This window comes from Triticum aestivum, chromosome 3B (genome assembly GCF_018294505.1).
Source record: "Triticum aestivum cultivar Chinese Spring chromosome 3B, IWGSC CS RefSeq v2.1, whole genome shotgun sequence".
Taxonomy (NCBI): Eukaryota; Viridiplantae; Streptophyta; class Magnoliopsida; order Poales; family Poaceae; genus Triticum; species Triticum aestivum.
In genome coordinates, this window is record NC_057801.1 from 81,077,132 (window position 1) to 81,089,348 (window position 12,217).

A 12,217-nucleotide genomic window follows, 5' to 3' on the forward strand; every position below is an offset into this window, starting at 1 on the left:
TGTGTTTCAGAATAGGACCCTGTTGAAAGAATACTTCATCTATCTCCCTTCTTTCATTCATAAACATATGATTTTCATGGTCTAGCAAATATTGTTCTAAAGGATTAGTAGGAGGCACGACAATAGAAGCAAGACCCATAATTTCATCTTTACTAAGCAATTCTTTATCATGGGGTTGTCTATGAAATTTGGCAAAGTTAAACTCATGTCCCCAAGCCAATTGTAACAACATCCTTTTTGCAATCAATCCTAGCATTGACAGTATTTAAGAAGGGTCTACCAAATATAATGGGACAAAAGCTATCTTGTGGGGAACCAACAACAAGAAAATCAGCAGGATATTTAACTTTCCCACACAAGACTTCAACATCTCTAACAATCCCAATCGGTGAAATAGTATCTCTATTTGCAAGTTTAATAGTAACATCAATACCTTCTAACTCAGCGGGTGCAATATCATGCATAATTTCTTCATATAAGGAAATAGGTATTGCACTGGAACTAGCACCCATATCACATAAGCCATGATAACAATGATCTCCTATTTTAACAGAAATAACAGGCATGCCTATAACAGGTCTATGTATCTTAGCATCGGGTTTAGCAATATTAGCAGCTTCCTCACAGAAATAAATAACATGCCCATCAATATTATCAGCCAAGAGATCTTTAACCATGGCAATACTAGGTTCAACTTTAATTTGCTCAGGAGGTGTATATGTTCTAGTATTACTTTTACGAAAAACACCTGAAGTTTTAGCATGATCCTTTATCCTAACAGGGAAAGGTGGTTTCTCAACATAAGTAGTAGGAACAATAGGATCATTATAAGTGATAGTCTTTTCTTCAACTGTAACAGGTGCAACTACTTTTACTTCAATGGGAGGATTATATTAAACCACTTCTCCTTAGGGAGATCAACGTGAGTAGCAAAAGATTCACAGAAAGAAGCTACTATCTCAGAGTCAAGTCCATATTTAGTGCTAAATCCATGAAAAGCATCGGTATCCATAAAAGATTTAACACAATCAAACTTAGGTGTCATAACTGACTCCTTACCATCGTCGGAACCCCAATCTTCAGAGTTGCGTTTAATTCTTTCCAATAAGTCCCAGTCGAATTCAATAGTCTTCAGCATATAAGAACCAGCACAGGAAGTATCAAGCATGGTGCGATCAATGAGAGAAAGCCGAGCATAAATTTTTTGAATAATCATTTCTCTTGAGAGCTCATGATTGGGGCATGAATATAACATTGACTTAAGCCTCCCCCAAGCTTGAGCGATGCTTTCTCCTTCGCGAGGCCAGAAATTATATATATAATTACGATCATGATGGACAAGATGCATAGGATAGAACTTCTGGTGAAATTCCAATTTCAATCATTTATAGTCCCAAGATCTCGTATCATCACATAGCCTATACCATGTTAATGCATCTCCCTTCAAAGATAAAGGGAAGACCTTCCTCTTAACAACATAATCGGGTATACCTACAAGCTTAAATAATCCACAAACTTCATCCACATAGATAAGGTGTAAATCGGGATGCAATGTTCCATCTCCTGCAAAGGGATTAGCTAGCAGTTTCTCTATCATACCCGAAGGAATTTCAAAGTAAACATTTTCAGTAGGTTCAGTAGGTTGAGGAGCAACTCTTTGCTCTACTGGTCGGGGCGAAGATGCCCCGAACAAGCCCCTCAAAGGATTAATTTCCATAGTAACAAGTGACAGTAAATTTGAGCACACTATATAAATGTTTCCTTACCAAGTTCCACTCACCAAAGGTGCTTCACTCCCCGACAACAGCGACAGAAAAGATTCTTGATGACCCACAAGTATAGGGGATCTATCGTAGTCCTTTCGATAAGTAAGAGTGTCGAACCCAACAAGGAGCAGAAGGAAATGACAAGCGGTTTTCAGTAAGGTATTCTCTGCAAGCACTGAAATTGTAGGTAACAGATAGTTTTGTGATAAGATAATTTGTAACGGATAACAAGCAATGAAAGTAAATAAAGTGCAGCAAGGTGGCCCAATCCTTTTTATAGCAAAGGACAAGCCTGGACAAATTCTTATAATGAGAAAAGCGCTCCCGAGGACACATGGGAATTATCGTCAAGCTAGTTTTCATCACGCTCATATGATTCGCGTTCGGTACTTTGATAATTTGATATGTGGGTGGACCGGTGCTTGGGTACTGCCCTTTCTTGGACAAGCATACCACTTATGATTAAGCCCTATTGCAAGAATCCGCAACTACAAAAGAAGTATTAAGGTAAACCTAACCATAGCATGAAACTAGTGGATCCAAATCAGCCCCTTACGAAGCAACACATAAACTAGGGTTTAAGCTTCTGTCACTCTAGCAACCCATCATCTACTTATTACTTCCCAATGCCTTCCTCTAGGCCCAAATAATGGTGAAGTGTCATGTAGTCAACGTTCACATAACACCACTAGAGGAGAGACAACATACATCTCATCAAAATATTGAACGAATACCAAATTCACATGACTACTAATAGCAAGACTTCACCCATGACCTCAGGAACAGACGTAACTACTCACAAAGCATATTCATGTTCATAATCAGAGGGGTATTAATATGCATTAAGGATCTAAACATATGATCTTCCACCAAATAAACCAACTAGCATCAACTACAAGGAGTAATCAACACTACTAGCAACCCATAGGTACCAATTTGTGGTTTTGATACAAGATTGGATACAAGAGATGAACTAGGGTTTGAGAGGAGATGGTGCTGGTGAAGATGTTGATGGAGATTGACCCCCTCTAGATGAGAGGATCGTTGGTGATGATGATGGTGATGATTTCCCCCTCCCGGAGGGAAGTTTCCCCGGCAAACAGCTCCGCTGGAGCCCTAGATTGGTTCCGCCTCGTGGCGGCTGAGTTTCGTCCTGTAAGCTTGCTTATGATTTTTTTCCAGGGTAAAAGCCTTCATATAGCAGAAGATGGGCACCGAAGGGCCACCAGGGGGCCCACGAGGCAGGGGCACGCCTAGTAGGGGTGGGCGCGCCCCCCACCCTTGTGGCCAGGGTGTGGGCCCCCTCTAGTACTTCTTTCGCTCAATAATTCTCATTAATTCCAAAAATGACTTTCGTGGAGTTTCAGGACTTTTGGAGCTGCGCAGAATAGGTTTCCAATATTTGCTCCTTTTCCAGCCCAGAATCCCAGCTGCCGGCATTCTCCCTCTTCATGATAAACCTTGTAAAATAAGAGAGAATAGCCATACGTATTGTGACATAACGTGTAATAACAGCCCATAATGCAATATATATCAATATAAAAGCATGATGCAAAATGGATGTATCACCGAGTCGCACTCAAGATGGAGCTTCAGGACTTCAGTTCTCCTTGCCAGCTCGATTGCCTTCTTGCACGCCATAAGTTCCATTAACTCCGGGTCGCTCGCTGATGCAAAGAAATGGCAGGAGGCTGCTCGGAACACACCCTCATGATCACGCAGGACGATGGTAGCACCCCTCCTGTCACAAGTTTTGGACATCGAGCCATCCGTATTGACTTTGATCCAGCCATTGCCTGGTGCTTCCCATGTAGCCTTTTCGTTTGGTACGTTCAGCCCCGCCTCCTTCGAATGGATCTCATCCCATTCTTTAACAAGAGCAGTCACAGTGCATGCTATTTCATGTGCCTCAGAAATCTTCTGTCCATCTCTCGCATCATTACGCGCTAGCCAGAGACCATACACTGCTTGTATCATTGCCGATTTCTCGATATCTTGTGCCTGTGCAAACCACTCCAGCAGCCAGCTAGTCAGCTTGCTCTGGGAATCAATGTTGCGTGGTGGGTTGGCCACTGAGACTCCCAACTCCGAGCTAAACCGCTTCCAAAAACACATCGAATGTGGGCAACCCCAAAAGCGATGGTAGCTGGTTTCTTCGCGCCCACAAGTAGCACAGAACACACCTACCTTGATTCATCGTTGAAGTAATTCTGCTCCCGAAGCAAGCCCTTCTTTCATCAAACGCCACATGTGGATTTTTGCTTTCCCCGGGGCCGATGTATCCCACATAGACAGCCAGCCCCGATGTGTAAGAACAGCCTAGGATGGCCCCGGCCTTCCTTGTTTTTCTACGTTCAAAGCCATCCATAGATGGTAGGCTGATCTCACAGTGAAGACACCATTTTTTGTAAAATTCCATGCAATATAATCTTGGCAGCCCGGGCCTCCAACAGTAATCTGTTTTATATCGTTGGCATCATCCACAGAAAACATCGCTTGGATCTTGGTATCATCCCATGTGGCACCAGTGGTATCCAGTTGGTTAGCGACCTTCTGCACACTCGGGACGAAGGCTGCGCCCAGTGGCAGCAGGCTCCCCTGGCGTGGGATCCATGGATCGTGATGAATATTCACCGCAGAGCCATCCCCAATGCGCCAAATGATACCCTCCCGTAACAGGTGTCTCCCATGCAGTATGCTCCTAAAAGTATAGGATCCACCCGAACGGCAAGTGGCACTCAGCTGAAGTAACGAGCCTGAAGAACCCTAGCACAAAGAGACATTGGCGCCTGCAAGATCCTCCATGCCTATTTTACCAATAAAGCTTGGTTGAAAGCCTCCGGGTCGCGAAACCCCATGCCACCTGTGCGTTTAGATTGACACATCTTATCGCAGGCAATCCAATGCACTTTCCTCTCACCATTCATTGCACCCACCAGAATTTTGAGGAGGTTGATGTCAAGTTCCGGCACATCTTCTTTGAGAGGTGAAAACAACTCATAGTGAGAGTAGGTGCAGCCTGAAGAACTGATTTCACAAGCACTTCCCAGGCCTTCTTCGATAATCCTTGCCCTTTCCAACCCATTACCTTTCCTTTAGAGCATTCCGTGACATATCTGAATGTGCCATCCTTGGATCTTCCAACCACCGTTGGTAAACCCAGATATCTCTCGCTAAAGGCTTCTTGTTCAATCCCTATGGCATGTTTGAGCACATCTTTTTGTTATTGTCCACATCCTTTCCCAAAGAAGATGGACGACTTTTAGAGGTTCACTTTTTTCCCAGATGATGCTTCATATCGACACAAGATGCCCTTTAGAACCTGAACATTTTCCAGCATACCCTGCAGGAACACAGTACTATCATCTGCAAACAAAAGATGCGTGACTTGGGGGCTAGTGCTCCCAAATCCAACACCTTTGATGTCTCCTTCTTCTTGTGCCTTCCTCAACATTGCTGAAAAGCCTTCAACACAAAATAAAAACAAGTATGGGGACAGGGGATCTCCTTGCCTGATACCCCATGAAGGAACAAAAACCCTAGAAAGTCCCCCATTTAATTTCACATTAAACCTCGCAGAGGTGACGCATCTCATTACCATCATGATCCAGCCTTCTGCAAAACCGAACTTGTCCAGCATTTGTTCAAGAAACATCCACTCAACTCTGTCATACGCCTTGGTCATGTCAACTTTACTGCACACAAAGGTTTCTTTCGTTTTCATGTTCTTGTCGCATGCACACATTCATACGCTACAAGCACATTATCCATGATGATCCTCCCTGGAACAAACGCACTTTGTTCCTCAGAGATAAGTACTGGGAGGATTACCTTCAGCATGTTCGCAAGCACCTTTGCAGCAATCTTGTACAGCACGTTACACAAATTGATAGGTCAGAATTGTGAAAGCAACTCCGGTGAGTTTACTTTCAGTATCATCACTAGCGTGGTAGCACAGAAAGAGTCTGGTGCTGCGATGCCCTGAAGAAAATCCCGGACCGCTCGGCAAACATCTCCTCTTACCAACAGCCAGTGCCGCTGGTAGAATAACGCAGGTAGGCCATCTGGCCCCGGAGCTTTCGTTGGCCCCATTTGAAAAAGTGCACACTCAATCTCCTCGTCGGTCACCCGTGATGTAAGCTTGTCGTTCATTTCTTCTGTCACAGCCGAGTTTATGTTCTCCAGGAACTCTTGCACGCCCACCGAGCCTTCTGATGTAAAAAGGTTCTCATAGAACGCTGCCGCCATCTCCCTCATTTCCTCGTCTACCATGCTCCTCGAACCATCCTCTCTTCTTAGGGCCCGAATAGTATTTTTTTCCTTCTCCTGTGAGAGGCCCGACCCTGGAAGTATTTGGTATTCTGGTCACTGGCCTTTACCCAGTTTACACGCGATCATTGTCTGTAATATAGTTCCTCCCTGGCATAGATTTCTATTAGCTGACCCTCAAGATCGCGTACCTCCAGTGAGGAACCCTAGCGCCTTCTCCTTTGCCTTCTCAAGCTGCATTTTGAGCGTTGAAATTTTCTTATGAATAGACCCAAATACAGCCTACTCCATCTTTGCATGTCTCCCGAAACTTGATGAATCTTGTCCCAGACCGCTACAATGCCCTCGGCCCCTGTACTCGCTGTAGTCCACACATCGGAGATCATTCTCTCGTAATCATCGTGCTTAGTCCAAGCTTCTAAATCTGAAAACACAGCTCCCTCTTTGCCTTTGTGTGGGAGCCGTCTCCAACACATGCACTAGGAGAGCTAGATGATCGGATTCCTCTGTGATGGGATGCTCAACATAAGTCTCTGGAAACATCTCCAGAAAGGAATTGGTACATGTTGCACGATCAAGTTGGACCTGCACATTTGCATCTCCATGTCTCCTATTATCCCATGTATATCTATATCCAGAGAAACCCAAGTCAGCTAGGCCACATTCCGCTAAACAATCTTTGAATGCCTCCATTTGCTTGAAACTCTACTTATTGCCCCCTTGTTGATCGGATTGGAACATGGCCTCGTTGAAATCTCCCACACAGAGCCAAGGGAGATTGTCTTGTACCCGTAAGTACCTCAAAGCATCCCATGACTTCTTCCATTTTTTGGTGTCAGGTTCCCCGTAGAATCCAGTGATCCTAACATATTTTCCATCCACACCGCCAGCTCCGCATCTAGAAAGTTTTGGCACCATGGCCTAATAGTTACTTGCACATGTTCTCTCCACCATATCGCAAGACCACCACTTCTACCCACACAGCTCACGGCCACCCCACTCTTGAAACCCAAACTCCACTTCAGTTTCTCCATCGCCCTTGCACTTTTCTTTGTTTAACTCAGAAATACCACCGCTGGGTTGTGGGACCTAATCAGGTCATGAAGTTCACCAACTGTTGAGTCCAACCCCAAGCCTCGATAGTTCTAGGCAAGCACATTCATTGCTCCCGGTGGACCCAAGAATCGGGGTCCGCCAATCTGCTCTTGTTATCATAGATGCGATCAAATACTGAGGACGTTTTCTGCCTGTATCTCGAATGAAGACATCTGTATTGCCTCTCCTACCCGGGTCACCTTTCTGCACCCAAACCTGTCTTGGTCTCCTCTTCCTTCCCTCAAAATCACGAGTCTCGCTAACGACCTCCCTCTGTCTATCTTCGGCCTCCCTCCCCAGCTTCCTAACATAGTGACCTCTTGATCTTCCATGCATCGCATGCATATCGGGTTGTCCCAGTGGACTAACCCGATTCGTCGGCCGATATTTCTCCAACGTATCTATAATTTTTGATTGTTCCATGCTATTATATTATCCATCTAGGATGTTTTATATGCTATTTTATATGATTTTTGGGACTAACCTATTAACCTAGATCCTAGTGCCAGTTTCTGTTTTTGCCTTGTTTTTGAGTTTTACAGAAAAGGAATACCAAACGGAGTCCAATTGACATGCCAATTTTAGATGATTTTTTATGCACCAAAAGAAGCCCCACAGTAAAAGAGTTGGGCCAGAAGAGTCCCGGGCTGCCCACGAGGGTGGGGGGCACCCCCCTCAGCACGCCCCCCTATCTCGTGGACAGCCCGGAGACCCCCCTGACTTGTTCCCGACGCCAAAAATTCCTATAAATACTAAAAACTCTAGAAAATACAATAGATCGGGAGTTCCGCCGCCGCAAGCCTCTATAGCCACCAAAAACCAATCAGGACCCTATTCCGGCACCCTTCCAGAGGGGGATCCCTCACCGGTGGCCATCTTCATCATCCCGGCACTCTCCATGATGAGGAGGGAGTAGTTCACCCTCGGGGCTGAGGGTATGAACCAGTAGCTATGTGTTTGATCTCTCTCTCTCTCTCTCGTGTTCTTGATTTGGCACGATCTTGATGTATCGTGAGCTTTGCTATTATAGTTGGATCTTATGATGTTTCTCCCCCTCTACTCTCTTGTAATGGATTCAGTTTTCCCTTTGAAGTTATCTTATCAGATTGAGTCTTTAAGGATTTGAGAACACTTTATGTATGTCTTGCATGTGCTTATCTGTGGTGACAATGGAATATTCACGTGATCTACTTGATGTATGTTTTGGTGATCAACTTGCAGGTTCCGTAACATTGTGAACTTATGCATAGGGGTTGGCACACGTTTTCGTCTTGACTCTCAGGTAGAAACTTTGGGGCACTCTTTGAAGTTCTTTGTGTTGGTTGAATAGATGAATCTGAGATTGTGTGATGCATATCGTATAATCATGCCCACGGATGCTTGAGGTGACATTGGAGTATCTAGGTGACATTGGGGTTTTGGTTGATTTGTGTCTTAAGGTGTTATTCTAGTACGAACTCTATGATAGATCGAACGGAAAGAATAGCTTCGGGTTATTTTAATACAGACTCTTGAATAGATCGATCAGAAAGGATAACTTTGAGGTGGCACCACAAAAAAGACACATCCTGACATTTTGGGCCGAACGAAACTTTTTTTTGTCATACATATGACACTTCTATGATGATAATTGTGACAAAATCCGGTATCATCATATATGTGGTGGGCTCCTACTTCTATGACAAAAAATCATGACAGGAAATGGGCTTTTCATCCTGGGCGGGCCGGAGACACAGCTGCATGACATTCTTTGGGCCGTCCATGATGGAAAAAACCGTGGTAGAAGCGAGGGTGAAGAAAATTTCGGGGAGTTCCTGGTTACGGTGGGCGGTCGGGGGCCGAGCGATGCGCGTTTCTCTCGTACATGTACGCGCTTGTGTGCGAGGCATTGGCTCTAACTGAACCCGAGCGAAGCGTTGGGCTCTAGCTGAACCCGAGCGATTGCACTGCAGGCTACGCGTTACTGAACCCGAGCGATTGATCGATGGCTGTTAACTGAACCCGATCGAGCGATTCCTTCGCTACTGCTGCTAACTGAAGTTGATCGATGCTGCTTCTCTGGATAAACAGTGAGCGTTGCGGGGAGGGGGGTTGGATGAACAATGAACGGTGGCATTGCCTTTGGATGAACAGGACCCCGTGGTGTGGAGAGCTGGATGAACAGGACGATCCCATGGAGGGCTAGATGAACAGTAGACGGTGGAGGGGTGCCCGTGGAGGGGTGGTTGAACAGTAGCCGGTGGAGTAGCGCGCGGTGGAGGCTGGATGAACAGGAGCCCGTGGTGGCTGGAGGAGGTCGACGGTAGCCTATGGAGGCTGGAGGAGGTCGACGGTGGAGATGAACAGTATCCCGTGGAGTCCCGTTTTGCAGTTTGCCACACCCCTCCCAATGAACAGGACCGCCGTTTCGACCGTAGCACTCCAACACAAGTCCATTTCATCCGTTTTACGGTACACCACATCCCTCCCGATCAACAGGACCCCCGTTTCGACTGTAGGAGGTCCGTTTCCTCCGTTTTGCGGTATGCCGGACCCCTCCCAATGAACAGGATCCCGTTTCGAACGTGACCGGTCGAACACAAGGCCGTTTCCTCCATTCTGCGGTACGCCAGGCCTCGTTTCCATCGCCTGTTCCATCCAAGTCCTCCTAATGAACACGACGATGCATTCCGTTCTGACCCAGCCGGTTGGCTCCCACGCGTTATGTTGCCTCCCGATGAACACGGCGTATTCTGTTGCCTCCCCATGAACATGACACATTCCGTTGCCTCCCCATGAACACGACGACGACGCGGTTTCTCCGTTCTGACCCAGCCATTTACATGAGCCCTGGCCGTACGTATGCGCGAGTAGGCGTTCAAGACCCCGCCCGTATGTACGTACGTGGCCGTATTTTCTTTCTTGCACCCTGGCCGTTGTACGTATGTGTACATGCTACGTGCGCGCCTCTACTACGACACGTGCGCGCCTCTACTACGACACATGTGCGCCTCTACATCGACCAGTATGTACGTACACGTTCGCGACCAGAATGACAATGCAACGTACGCTTCGACCAGGTGAGTCCCGACTGTCAGGAAATTCCTTGCGTGCAAAGATGTAGCTGGTGGGTCCCAGCAATCAGGGGGCGGATCGTTTTTTTTTTGCCCGGACGCACTTCCTTGCGTGCAAAGATGTAGCTGGTGGGTCCCAGCAGTCAGGGGGCGAATCATTTTTTTTGCCCATAATATGGACGCACTTCCTTGCGTGTGAAGATGTAGCTGGTAGGTACCAGCAGTCAGGGGGAAACATTTTTTTCGCAAAATACGGTGGCCCATCCGGTTGGTCCCTGCTGTCAGTGGAGGAATAATTATTTTCCGCGTAATAAGGAGGCACTTCCTTGCGGCTGCCGTGGACCCAGCTGTTAGCCTCTCCATGTACAGTACTCTTCCGATGGAATTCGTTCGTTGACCACATTGACCACGCCATGTCGAGAGCACCACGGCGGTGGACGACGGCGAGGCCTAGGAAGGGGACGACGCGGAGCCGGGGAAGACGTGGCAGTGGATGCCCATGCGAAGAGGAGTACGAGGGTTCACTGGTTCAGCTGCGGTGTGAGGCTGTTGTCACCGCAGAATAACAGGTGGTGTGGGTGAGTAGAGGGATGGCCTGGCCAGCGGTGGGAGTAGTAGGGTGCGGTGCGGCCTCCGCGACATCACAGCCAGCCACGGGAGGCAGGAGCACGCGGCACGACCGGCGCTGGTTTGGGCGGCTGGAGCAAGAAGACCAGAGGTTGAAGAAGCACTACGGGTGTTGGATGAACATCGTACGGTAACAGGAGCTAGAATCATTCATATTGACTAAGTTAACAAAGCCCTCCGTCCCCGTCAACTTGGTAGGCCCACAAGTCAGCCTCCCACTATGCTAGGTTCTAGCTGGCAGGGGGAGTATTCATTTTTTTGTGCGTAATAAGGAGGCACTTCCTTGCGTGCAAAGATAGTTGGTGGGTCCGACCTGTCAGCGGGGGGCACGTTTTTTCCGCAAAATACAGAGGCCCTTCCGGTGGGTCCCAGATGTCAGGTAGAGGAATCATTATTTTGTGCGTAATAAGGAGGCATTTCCTTGTGTGCGGCCGTGGGCCCAACTGTCAGCCTCTCCACGCACAGTCTACTTCCGATGGTGTCGTTCGTTGACCATGTTGACCACGCCGCACCGAGCGCATCCAAGGTGGTGGACGACGGCGAGGCCCCGGACAGCAACGAGCCGGAGATGGGAAGACGCGGGAGTACAGTCGCAGACGGAGAGGTTTACGAGGGTTAACTGGTTCTAGTGCGGTGTGGTTCGGCAGTCGGTGGAGAAGAACAGGAGGTGTGGAGGGGTGGAGGGATGGCCTGGCCAACGGTGGAGTAGCGCTTCATAGCGAAGCATGCTAAGTAGAGCTGCTAGCAGCAGGAGGCGGGAGGTGGTCCCGGCGGTGCTGGAGGAAGAAGACGAGAGATTGAAGATGGATGCCGGTCGCTGGATGTAAATACAACGGCTAACATGTCAGAATCATTTGTTGACTAAATTGACAACGACTTGCGTTGGCTTCGATCTATTGGCCCACATTTCAGCCTCCAAAAATGTGCACGTATTCAACCCATTTTTTCAGAATTTACAGTCTTTTTTTGTGCGATAGAATTTACAGTCAATTTGATCTTTTTTTTGAATTACAGCCATTAGCTGGGCTGGGTGAACAAATAATGTAGCGTCCATGCAGCCCATTTATTTTATTTCCTAAATAATTACAGGCCATTTGCACTTTCTCGAAATACATGATTTTGCTGGGTTGATTCTAATTATAATGTTGGGTTGGGCCGGCAATGTTATCAAAAAATAAAAAGGGGCTGAACATTTTGTTATAAATATATTTAAATAATAAGTGATATTATTACATTCGTCCTTAAATTTTATCAAGCTTCTGTACACAATCACTAGGATTTTCGTGCCAAAACAATCCAGGATTTTATTGTCAAGAAATTATTTTTATAAGTTAATAAGATGTGGGATATTGTTTTCTTACATATGTAAGTATCTGTTAAATATATGATGACAATAAAAATAATATA